We start from the raw sequence: 11,986 nt of genomic DNA on the forward strand, positions 1-11,986 counted from the left end.
TATTTTCCATATTTGTTTTGGCTTTCTTTTATGTCTGTTTTCATCATCTCCTTGTTTAATATGTTCAAAAAAGGTCTTGCCATATAATGTTCATTCCTTTGTGTTCACTGGTATCAGTAAGATCTTGCCATATAACTTTATTCCTTTAGGTTTAGTTGCTTACTTAGTTTCTTCTTGGTTCCCTGTGTATTCTAGATTATTCCCTTAGATCACCATTGTCTGTTCCCCTTGGTTTAGTTTTAACTTGTGTCTTCTTAGTTCAGCTCCCTCTATGTTAACTAGTCTCCCTTACGTTCTGCCCGAGCTGCTCCACATATTGTCCTCGGTTTAACTCACCGACATCCCATGTGCAGGATGAAAAGGAAGATCAAAAAAAATCTACTAAGCCCTCAGAGAACTGCAGCAAAGAGTGGCACCCTGGGGTCAACTGGCCTCCATAACAGATAGTAGATGTTTTCTAACAGCTGACAGGGTGTTTTGAAGGCACGGCAGACAACAACTGTTCTGTCCTCCTTCACAAATGTAAACCTGTGGAGTTTGCTCAAATCTACTGGGATTTTAACTGGAACTGTACTCTTTGGTTCAGATGAGAAGATTTAAGTCTTTGGCACTCCTGGTGGGTTTGGCGTGAAACGAAGGATGAACATCTGGAAAAGTAAGTAAGTAAACTTTTTATTTATACAGCACATTTCACAGGATGAAAACCACAAAGTGCTTCACAATAACAACAACCGTAAAAAAAAAAAAAACACAAAATAAAAATATAAAAGAGATAAAACAGCACGAATGCATAATCATAGCATGAAACTAATGGGTCTTCAACTGCTTCTTAAAAGAATGAACAGAGTCAAAGACAGCGTATAAAGATAAAGGCAACACATTCCAGTCTGGGGGCCACAGCTTTAAAAGACCGATCCCCTCTGGTCCTGAAATTAGTTCCTGGAACCATCTTTGGCTGGAGGACCTCAAACTACATGAAGGGGAATACGGTTGTAAAAGGTTGCTAATATAAGATGCATCTTGGCCACTCAGGGCTCTAAAAGTAAAGACTAAAATTTTAAAATTAACTCTAAAATGTACCAGGAACATACTGTATGTAAAGAGATTTAGACAGTGGTAATGTGCTGTCTCTTTCTTGTGTTGGTTAAAAGCCTTGCAGCAGCATTCTGCACTGACTGCAGGTGGCCAAGATCTTTCTTATTAAAACACATAAAAAGGCTGTTACAATAGTCAAGACGAGATGAAATAAAAGCACGAATAGTCATCCGTAATTCAGGTTTTGACACCAAAGTTCGAAGTATTTTTTAGCTGAAAGAAGCAGTTTTTGATTAATCTGCGAGAATGACACTCTAGTGACATGGCAGAATCAAAAATGATGCCAAGGTTTCTGAGGCTTGGTTTGACAGAGGAGGCCAATGCACCCGGAAATTGCTTAGTTTCCGTTATTTGGTTCTCAGGGGCAATAATCAGTGTTTCTGTCTTATCAGAGTTTACCTGTAAGTAGTTTTCACAGAGCCACTGTTTAATATCATTAATCCAGTTGTTGTGCAATCAAGCCGTGACAAATGAAATCAGACTAAAGTTTAAAGCTACTGAAATGTGAGACTTTTACAGACCTAGGTGACCCAGGTGGCTGTGAAACCTGGCAGAGCCAGGACATTAGCCAATTAGAAAGAGGGTAGGGCCGGTCTTTGCAAAGCGGACATGTGCCATTCTGTCTGTGTTCCATCATTTTAACTTTTGGAAGAACATCTCAAACTGGCTACAGATGGCATGAATGAAAGTAGTGGTGGTCAAAGGTTTTCTTTGGATTTCTAAGAACCAGCAAGTCAGAAAGTTCAGCGGATCGAACATCCGATAACTCCCTTGGTAAGTGTGTCTATTGCTGTTTGTGCCTTTAGTCGTTAAATTAATGAGTTATTATTCCATGTCAGTTGTCAGTGTTTATTCCCCAGCTGCCAGTAACTTAGCTAATAAACACGGGACACCAACCAGGGATCTCATAGTGATTCGCTGTTACGTTTTTACTTAAAACACGAAGAAGAGTAACGCACTAGCTCAGGCTAATTTAGCATGTACGCGCTCATTCTTCAAGAACGGTCGGACATATCAACCTTTGACGGCGGTGTTAGGAATAAATGGAGATGGGCTCGGCTGAGAGAAACGGACGAGAATGGGAAGATTGTTGGTCGTGAAGCAACAACTTAACCTGCCAGGAATGTTTATGTGCATCACATGCACATTTTTTGCAGCACATCTCCTCCTTACCTGTGAAACAGCTACAGAACCAAGGCACCTGTATCCGTGGCCAACCGTGTGTGTAACCAGAAAGTTCGCACATGTGCGTTTATAGCCGAGCATGACTTGTCCCTCATAACGTCTCTGCCTCTCATTGACCTGATCAAGTCGGTTGCTGAAGATCAGAGAGCACTTTCAAGACTGTCGGTATCAAATGGACATGACTCTTATCTTTGCGCTCACGGCATTCCTGCTCAGTATAAAACAGAATTGTCTGCCAAAACTACAAAAAAAAGGTGTTTTGTTTAAATGCAGATGAGTCAACAAATGTAAATGCGACAGAATCTTTAATTTACTGGTCCGATTCTATGATGATGACTTGGGTAAAGCTTTGACTCAGCACTTAGCCTCCAGTTAATATTGCAGATGCAGTAAATGTCACACGTTGAATTAAAATTAGTATAAACACAATTTATAGTCTTTTGCATGATTAAACTATAAACTCTGTCAAACTGGCAAATAGCTAGAAAAATTCTAAATTTGAACATGTTAAAAGGCACAACTTGTTTTAAATCACTTCCCTTTTGTCTTAAGTATTTCAGTGGTGTGGGTTGTCTGTGTTCATCTTTTACTGTAATATATCATTTTATTTATAACCACCTTAAGATCACCCTCTGAATAAACATGGAAATAAATAAAATCATAAAAATATAAATATCATAGCAAATAATTTTAACTTGCATTCACTCGGATAGATATGAAAGTCAGAAATTTACCAAAGGACAAGATTGTGGTTGGCCTTGTATCTTCATGGGATTGGTTTATAGTGAATGTGACAGGGAGCCACACTCAATGTGGCATGACGTCCACACCTCCAATCAAATTGATTCTTTTTGCTCTAAACCCCTGCTTTTACGTAGGATACCGGCTGACATAATTCAGAACCAATTCAACACGGAAATCTTTCACCAGACAAAACATCAACCTTCATGTTCATCTCAGCCCCCAGACCTAAACCCAATAGAAAACCTGTGGGGGTGAACTGGAGAGGAGAGAGTAAAAGAGAAGATCCAGGACATTGGTGGAACTAGGGAGATTGTGCAGTTTGATCTGTGTAGTTGATCTCTCTCAGTGTGCTCCAACCTTGTGAAATGTTATAGAAGTAGAGCAGTCATCCTGTCACGGTGGACAAAGTATTGACCTTAGGTGTACCATTAACGGTACGAGCAGTGATGTTAGATCATTTCTTAACAATGGTATCTTGAACGTTAGCTTGGCAACATAACATTGATACGCAGTAGTTTGTAAAGGTGTCAGTTTTTGTCCAAATTCTTCTTGTTGACCATTGCACGGTCCTACTCTGTGTGGACTGATTAGCCATGCACTGTTTCAAGCATGGCGTGCTATACAGGACTGTCTCAGAAAATTAGAATATTGTGATAAAGTTCTTTATTTTCTGTAATGCAATTAAAAAATATGAAATGTCATACATTCTGGATTCATTACAAATCAACTGAAATATCACAAGCCTTTTATTGTTTTAATATCGCTGATTATGGTGTACAGCTGAAGAAAATATAAAATATCCTATCTCAAAATATTAGAATATCGTGAAAAAGTATACTAGTAGGCTATTCAACTAATCACTTGAATCGTCTCATTAACTCGAAACACTGCAGGGTTTCCTGAGCCTTGAAAAACACTCAGCTTGGTTCAGTAAACTAAATCACAAGTATGGTAGTGGTTAAGAGACGACATAAGATTCTCACAGTAACTGGTGTACTGACCATGGCATTACTGTCCTTGATTGGCCTGCCAATTCCCCTGACCTGAACCCCATAGAGAATTTGTGGGGTATTGTGAAGAAGAAGCTGAAAGACACCAGAGCCAACAATGCAAATGAGCTAAAGGCCGCTATTGAAGCATCCTGGGCATCCATAACACCTCAGCAATGCCACAGGCTGATTGCCTCCATGCCACGCCGCATTGATGCAGTAATCTGTGCAAAAGGATTCCCAACCAAGTACTGAGTGCATTAATGGACATTTTCAAATGTTTGATTTTGTTTTGCTGTTATAATTTTTTTTTTTTACTTGGTCTGAGGAAATATTCTAATATTTTGAGATAGGATTTTGGGGTTTTCTTCAGCTGTACGCCATAATCAGCGAAATTAAAACAATAAAAGGCTCGCGATATTTCAGTTGATTTGTAATGAATCCAGAATGTATGACATTTCATGTTTTTTAATTGCGTTACAGAAAATAAAGAACTTTATCACAATATTCTAGGAAAAAAAAGTTGACGCAGGACTTACTATGAGGGGAACAAATTGCATTGCCACTTCTGTGGGTTTTGGTTGATTAAAGATCTTATTTAAAGAAGGCATGATGGTCTGTCTGGTCTGCTAGGGCTGTCCAGCGTACGGCTTGTCTGCCCTGAGTTTCTTACACTCCAAAGACAAGCAGGTCAGACAAGAGTTAACTGCTGATTCTGGTGGAAAGGTGCATGTTTGCAGTTAACGGCATGTCTGTTAATGTAAAAAAAAAACTATAGTATACAGTAAGGACAGAGGTGAGGAACAGCAAACCCAGAAACGTCAGAATGAATGAACTGTATTAGCATCAGCAGACATAAAGGATACTGCAACACGTTTGATCCCCCTACGGTTGTTACAGTCACGAGATGAGACTCCAGGCCACGTGAGACTTTTTTCAGTGGGGGTCTCAGAATGACTCAGTAAAACCCATTTTCTCTGTGTGTACGTGGTGTGTGTGCAGAGCCCCAGTGAACAGAAGCAATAACGGCACTGCTGTTTTACGCCGACATTAACGCGGAAAACACCAGTGGCTACACGAATGAGTCCCTGCAGACGGTCTGGTGCGCAGCAATGAGCCATCGCTGGGTTCTAGCGTTGACTCATCCCTCGACTTCCAGGGCAGGATGACCTCCCACAGTCTCGTTTCACCTGAATAAGCACCATGCTGCTCTCACATCATCATCAAGATAAGGTGCGTTCTACATTCAAGGTGGAGGCTGGCCAGACTTATAAAACTGTCATTATGTCCACTTGGAGGGAGAGGGTTGTTTTTTTTTTGGATATGTCTAATCATCTTGATACCTAAGGGAGTTCTTATCTGAAGACAATACATGAGTTTAGCTCTTTTGTTGTCTTTTTTATCAGGTAATAAATTATGCATGTGCACACTAAAAGGAATAAATATGTGGTTTGATACATTGTTCTTTCAAAGAAAGGACCCATGCACTTTTGGCACAGTAGTTGTTATATTTCCTTAAATACAGTGCAAATGGGGAAAAAAAGATTAAGGTATAATTTTGACATACTTTTTTAAGTAAATTATTCTAGTAGGGCGAAAGAACACTTGCAATCCTAATACATGGAAGTGTTACTGCCTCCATCAACCAGAAGATGGCGCACTGGTGCATCAGGGGCGCAGCAAAATAAAGGAATGTGTCCTCTTCTTGTCGTTTAAAAGGAGATGCGTGAGAAATTGTTTTTTTTAAAAACACAATTTAAAAAAAATAGATCTATTATAAAAACAAAAAGGGATCAACACTATAGACACGGTACAGCAGTATGAACACCCTTAATCTTCTGCTAAACCACAGACGGTGATGTATTTTATTGGGATTATTTTGTGATAGACCAAAATGTGGAACAAAAAGGATGCATGATTTTCAAATCATGTTACAAATACATCTAATGTGTGGGATGCTTCATATTCAGATCCTTTTGCTTTTAAATAAGATCCCGTTTAACTGCCTTTAAAAATCACCTATAAAGTCCGTGTATAATTTCACCTCAGTGTACATCAGTTTGCCAAAAGTACACACTCACCCACCCAAATAATGGAAATTAGGTGTTCCAATTACTTCCATGGCCTCAGGTGTATAAAATCAAGCCCCTCGAGGCATGCAGACCGTTTCTACAACAATTTGTGAAAGAATCTTTTGGTCCCAGGAGCTCAGAGAACTCCCATGGGGTTCTGTGATTGGACGCCACCCGTGCAACAAGTCCAGTCGAAACTCCCTCGCTACTAAATATTCCTGTCAACTGTCAGTGGTGTTATAACAAAGTGGAAGTGTGTGGGAAACAGCAGCTCAGCCATAAAGTGGTAGGCCATGTACACTGTTGCTGCGGTGCACGTGTACAGTGGTTCGACAACTTTCTGCACCCTATCGATACAGACCTCCACAATTTTATGCTCCCAACTTTGTAGGAACAGAGACTGCTTCCTCCTCCAACAGCATGGCGGTGCATAAAATAAGGTCTAAAGACATTTATAAAGGGGTTTGGTGTGGAGGTGACTGGCCTGCATAGAGTCCAATATATTGTGCATAAACGGCTCTTATGTGAAGGTTCGTTAGTCCTACACTCTGTGGAAGAGTAAGATTGTTATAAGAAAGCCAAAAGAAATCCCCTCTGCAGTTTTTCACAACTTATATAGGGGATAGATCACATAGAGCTAACTTTAAACTTTTTTTTGTCCTGCATGTAAAACCATCATCCTGAACACATCTCTGTGGAAAATAGTGATGGCAGCATCATGCTGTGGTGACGCCTTCCTTCAGCGGGTAGTGTCAGAGTTGACAGAAAGATGGATGGCAATGGAGAACTACCTTCAGGTTCTTCAGCCTGACCTCAAAGAGCCAGCTTAATGGTGGGACCTGGGACACGGATCGGTGTATAAATGAAGCTTCATGTTCTACCAACATTACATACTGGAATAAGAATGCATCTTCAAAATCCCCAAACTAATGACAATCATGCATTTCAGTATATGTCCAGTTCTAAGCGAAGTTGCAAACAAATGTATGATTACAACTACTAAGGCGTCCTTATTACAGTGTAATACAACAGTCTGGCTTCTGTCACAAAAAAAAAGGGTCGCACACTGGTTGAACAGAGGTTTGCTTTATTCATCGAGAAACACAGTTTGTCATTAAGACTTACATTTTGTTTGAGCCCGCAGACTCAAAAAGTCTAGTATTTTTGTTTGTTTTGATCTATAAAATCAATGCTTTTTCCAGTCAGAGTGGATTACAATACTGCTGATCATCACAACACAAAAACTTGCTGTACATTTCCCTTTTTTTTATTTAATATTTTTTTTTTTTACATCGTAGACACGTTGCCTACTCAAACAATGAGACCCACGCTCACTCCGCGGAGGTGAGCGCTGCATTTCCACCACGCCAGTCTGTGATTTCTAATGTTTGTGTGACTAAACCTGAGTATTACACTGAACGCTGTATATGTACAGTCGTGGTTAAATGTGTGTACACCTCGCCGCGGCATTTCGCACGCCGGCTTTTCCGTACGCAGTTTCTCAACGGATATGTTTTCACGTCGGGCATCACTTTGGTTTCGACCCGTTCCCACGACAATTTCCCCCTTAATGTCTTTAATAAAAATAAAACAAAAAACTGCCCTCGGGGTACAGAGGTGACTAAATTACACTGTGAATAATTAAATAGTCAAACAAATCACAACTCAACACACCTGTGCTTTGTGAACATCAAGGGTTGCTCGTTAAATCAACCGTCAAACATTTCAATAAACGGCGCCTTAAAAGCGTCAGAGCGCCAAAAGCCAAGTGCCAATCACAGCCGAGCTGTTTAACCCATCGGGAACCCGATTTGCGCTTGTCGTTTGGTCGCTCCTGGCGTAACAGTGTGTGGATTCGACATCCTCTGACTTTCCTTTACAGCTCACGTGCTAAAAAAAAAAAACCCTCGAAGCCGTGTTTGACGAAGCCACCCAAGGAGAAACGTGGCGCGCTTCATCAGGCGAAATATATCCAAAAAAAAAAGCATTGAAATTTCCATCAAAATGTTCACTCAGAAGAAGTAGATGCACTGAACCAAGGTACACGGGTTGCAACGCACAAATTATCTGAAGTATAATGAAGAAGTCGAGTGTTACGTTTGCCTATATACATCTACAGAGAGGACACGATGCTCACTGCTGTACACGGGGCACCACACAGACGCCCCTGCAGAGTAACAACTGTGCCCAGTAAGATTTAGTACATACCAGTGGGCTACTCCCAGTGACACACAGTGTCACAAACATTGTGGCATTATTAACCCCCCCCCCTCCCCTCCCCCTCCCGTTCATTTAAATAAAAACTATATTCATATTATACATTTCATATTTTATTACATTCAAGGTATAGATACAATTTGTATCAACAAGCAAAAGTCAATTCTAGACATTTGTGGCTTAGCTGTTTGCGGCACATAAAAAAAACCAAAAAAATAAATAAAAATAAAAAAACATAGGGGAGGGGATGACGCGTCACTTGATTGTGCTTTAGAGCTGGAACCTCTGCTGTGGGAGCAGTCCATGGCCCAGAGAAAATTGGTCTTAACAGAGCTCCTACTAATTGTCCCACGTTTATTGACTCAAATTTTCGGATTGGTTCTAGTTGTTTTTAATAACCGTATGGTCCACAAATCCTCAAACAACAGAATGAGTGAGTTCCAGAGCCTGGTAAGGAAGTATTGGATAGCTTTTTGGCAGATGAATCAACTAAGATCAGCTCCGTTTAGAAAAACTGTAATACTTAAGATTTGTCAAATCTGGGCTGGGTGCTTTTACAACAAACACAGAATCTTTAAATACAAATTTGTGATCTTTTGAGATCTAGAACTCACGGATCAGGCGTTTTATGGCCGATTCCGGTATCTGGTTTTATCCGACATTTGACCTACTGATTTCCATTTCACCTGCACCAGACAACGCAAAAGGGGAAAAAATAGGGCAGCTGGTTCTTTGAGTTAATAATTTGAATCAAACAGAAAATAAAGGAATTACCGTCATTATCTTCGTTGATGCATCAAAGTATTCTATAATTAATATTATCATCTGAACAGTTGATCATGGAAATCACCAGATTTTGATCTCTCTGCCTTTCGGTAAATTGCTTGTAATATCTTTGTTGCTTATTTTAAAAAAAAGGTTTCAATGCTTTGTTTAATCTAAACTGGCCCTTGATTAGATATTACACATATTATTTAAAAGCCGGTATTGAAGCATAAAAAAGCAATGCTGCTATCTTAACATTTTTAACTTTGACAGATATCTGTGACCTCTGTGTGCATGGTGATTATTTTCCCCAAACTATTATTTCAATAATAAATCAACAATAACACGGCCGGTTTACAGTTCAGTACATTTTTCTTGCCTTTGTTAACATTCCTAACCTCTAACCCAAGTTACGGTACAGTAAATATTCTAATTTAATCTGGGTAATGGACTGCTCCGGTGTTCAGATTAGACATTATGAAACTTATTTTTCTATCTTCAGTTAAATATAAATCAGCTGGCTTTCAGATTCAGTTCAACATTTTCTTCTTTTTTTTTTTTTTTAACGATCCAGCAATCTCCGGGGGGAAAAGGACGGCACGCAAACCTTTAGCCAAATGCCAGAAACAACCTTGACAGCAGCCTTGCAATCTGATTGTTTCACATGAAGAAACATTTAGGCAGTTTGTTTCACCTTCTCATGAACAGACACACGGCCTCAAGTGGCCTCGTCTTTTTTCATGAAAAAAACAAAGTCGGCAAAAGCCCAAAAACTTTACTTTGGGCAGAACACATTCAACAGATTTTTTTTTTCCCCTCTCTCTTTATGTCTGCTCCTATACCACAGTTGTAACCAAAACAATAATAAAAAAAAACACACATCTTAAAGCACCACCATGGGGCTCACACAGATGGCTCTGTTAAAGAGTAATGCCACCACCGTCTGCTTCGTTTACCGGCTGACGTTTTAAGTTTTTAGAATTGGTCTCACATTAATGATTATTGCAATCACATGAGATATTATGCAAATAATTATAATTTCAAATGTAAGATTGATGAATCCCGGAAAAAAAAAAAGGGCATTTCCCGTTAAAAGCAGCCAAAGTGTGGCCCTGCTGCGAGGCTTGGCCTTTCATGGTGCAACTTCACCGTTTCATGCAGCATCTTGTCCTGAAGGTGGCAGTATAGAGGAGGCAGCTGCCGATTCAGACACAGGGACCTCCTGAGAGCATCAGAGGTCATAATGAAGGATTGCTGGTCTAATCCTCGCCGCTCTACTTCCCATTTTGTGTTTCTTGCCACGCATAAAACAGCAAAAAATAATCAGTGAGGTCGCATCGCATAAAAGCTCAACCCTCCAGCCCACTCCTCTAAAATCCTAAGGTGCATAAAGAGAATATACACAAAAGTACAAAGTTTTGCAATGCCACAGCTATATTTAAACTGTACAGAGCCAACTTTCTAGGTACTACATATTACATGTAGGCTTTTTTTTTACCCAAATAAAATCACTGCTCGATCAGAACACGCTGCGGCCAGACAACCGACGGCTTCTGGCATAAATAGACTTTAAATTGGAAAATCTGAAAGCATCCTGAGAGCAATGTGGTGCAAAGCCCGGCCAAACCCCTCCATATTTCTCCCATTCCTGGCTGCGTGTCTGCGTGTGAAATCTGTCAGTGTATACATGTGTGTAGCTTAGCAAGCCAGCCTCCCACTAGAAGCCCGGCAGGAAATGATCTCGGCTTTCTAGCTTGTGAGAAAACTCACTTGTTCCTTTTGTTTCGAGACTTAATCTCCAGGATTTGACAATAATTATAACCAGAGGCGAGCTTTACAGCCAGATTCTTACGTCGGGGAAATCGAATGCAAACATTAAACGGGGGGCAGGCTGACGACGATTCACTCCGGCAGGATTTTTGCAAGTTTCCACTGCAGTTACAGCATCCTCCGCCTTAACATAAATTCATCTTTTACAGCAGTAGCACAATCACCCACTAAAAAAAAAAGTTAAAATCTAAAAGTTAATCTGAGTACATTCATTTATGTTCCCCAGGGGGAAAATGACGTGGCACACAGAAGCCAATTTCTCTTAATTGCTCAGCAAAATGGGAAAGAGGAGAGAACACGCCATTCAAGACAGCTGTGGATTAAGGAAATGCCAGCTGCTTCCCTAAACCTGTCCATACACTGCAAAAAGGGAACTGAAAGTAAATCATTTTTTTTTTTTAAATAATGTATTTTTCCTTGATTTAAGCAGATAAATAACACTATTTGCCAATGGAATAAGATTTTGGCACTTAAAATAGGAACATTTAATCTCTATCATTTTATTTCAAGTGCAGGATATCTAATTATCTTATTTTAGGGGTACAAATACTCATTCCATTGGCAAATAGTCTTATTTACCTGCTTAAATCAATCAAAAATACATTCATTTCAAGAAAATTTTACTTACTTTTAGTTCCCTTTTTGCAGTGTACCTGCACTGCCGAGCAGCCAGCTGGATAAAAAAGGCCGCAAAGCGCTTTCCTTTCCAACAAAAAAGGAATATTCAACTAATTATTCCTGACCACAAAAAAATATGCAGCATCCTTTTGTGGAAACCTACAAAGCAACACCAATAACTGCGACTTCTATTTGAGATAATAGAAGCCAAGAGATCAAAGCAATTAGATCATGCTGAATGTTTTTTTTTTTATATATATATATATAATTTTTGCTGCAACAATACCGTAAAACTACAGTTTTCTTTGTCAAGGTTATCAAACGACAATAATCCTATAAAGACCTGTAGCTTTTCAAAAGGTACAACTAGAACGTAGAACAACCGGATCAGCGATGACCGGGGGACCCGAGCGGCCGCCACGCATCGTTAGGAGAAATAAAATATCTCCAAAGCTCAATATTAGAGAACGT

At 39.8% G+C, this 11,986-nt stretch overlaps 1 long non-coding RNA gene across 2 annotated transcripts in view; it reads left to right on the top strand.

Moving 5' to 3' along the window:
• Nucleotides 1-584: 584 nt before the first annotated feature.
• LOC110368657 overlaps nt 585-11,986 on the top strand; it is a 38,526-nt gene continuing 27,124 nt past the window's right edge. Inside the window, exons 1-3 of one of the 2 annotated variants that reach the window (XR_004931951.1) lie at nt 585-659; nt 5,016-5,246; nt 6,791-7,131. This is a non-coding gene — a long non-coding RNA (uncharacterized LOC110368657). Of the gene's footprint in view, nt 660-5,015; nt 5,247-6,790; nt 7,132-11,986 lie in introns of those variants that run through there. The other variant, XR_004931950.1, reaches the window with a different exon arrangement.

Source organism: Fundulus heteroclitus, chromosome 11 (genome assembly GCF_011125445.2).
Source record: "Fundulus heteroclitus isolate FHET01 chromosome 11, MU-UCD_Fhet_4.1, whole genome shotgun sequence".
Taxonomy (NCBI): Eukaryota; Metazoa; Chordata; class Actinopteri; order Cyprinodontiformes; family Fundulidae; genus Fundulus; species Fundulus heteroclitus.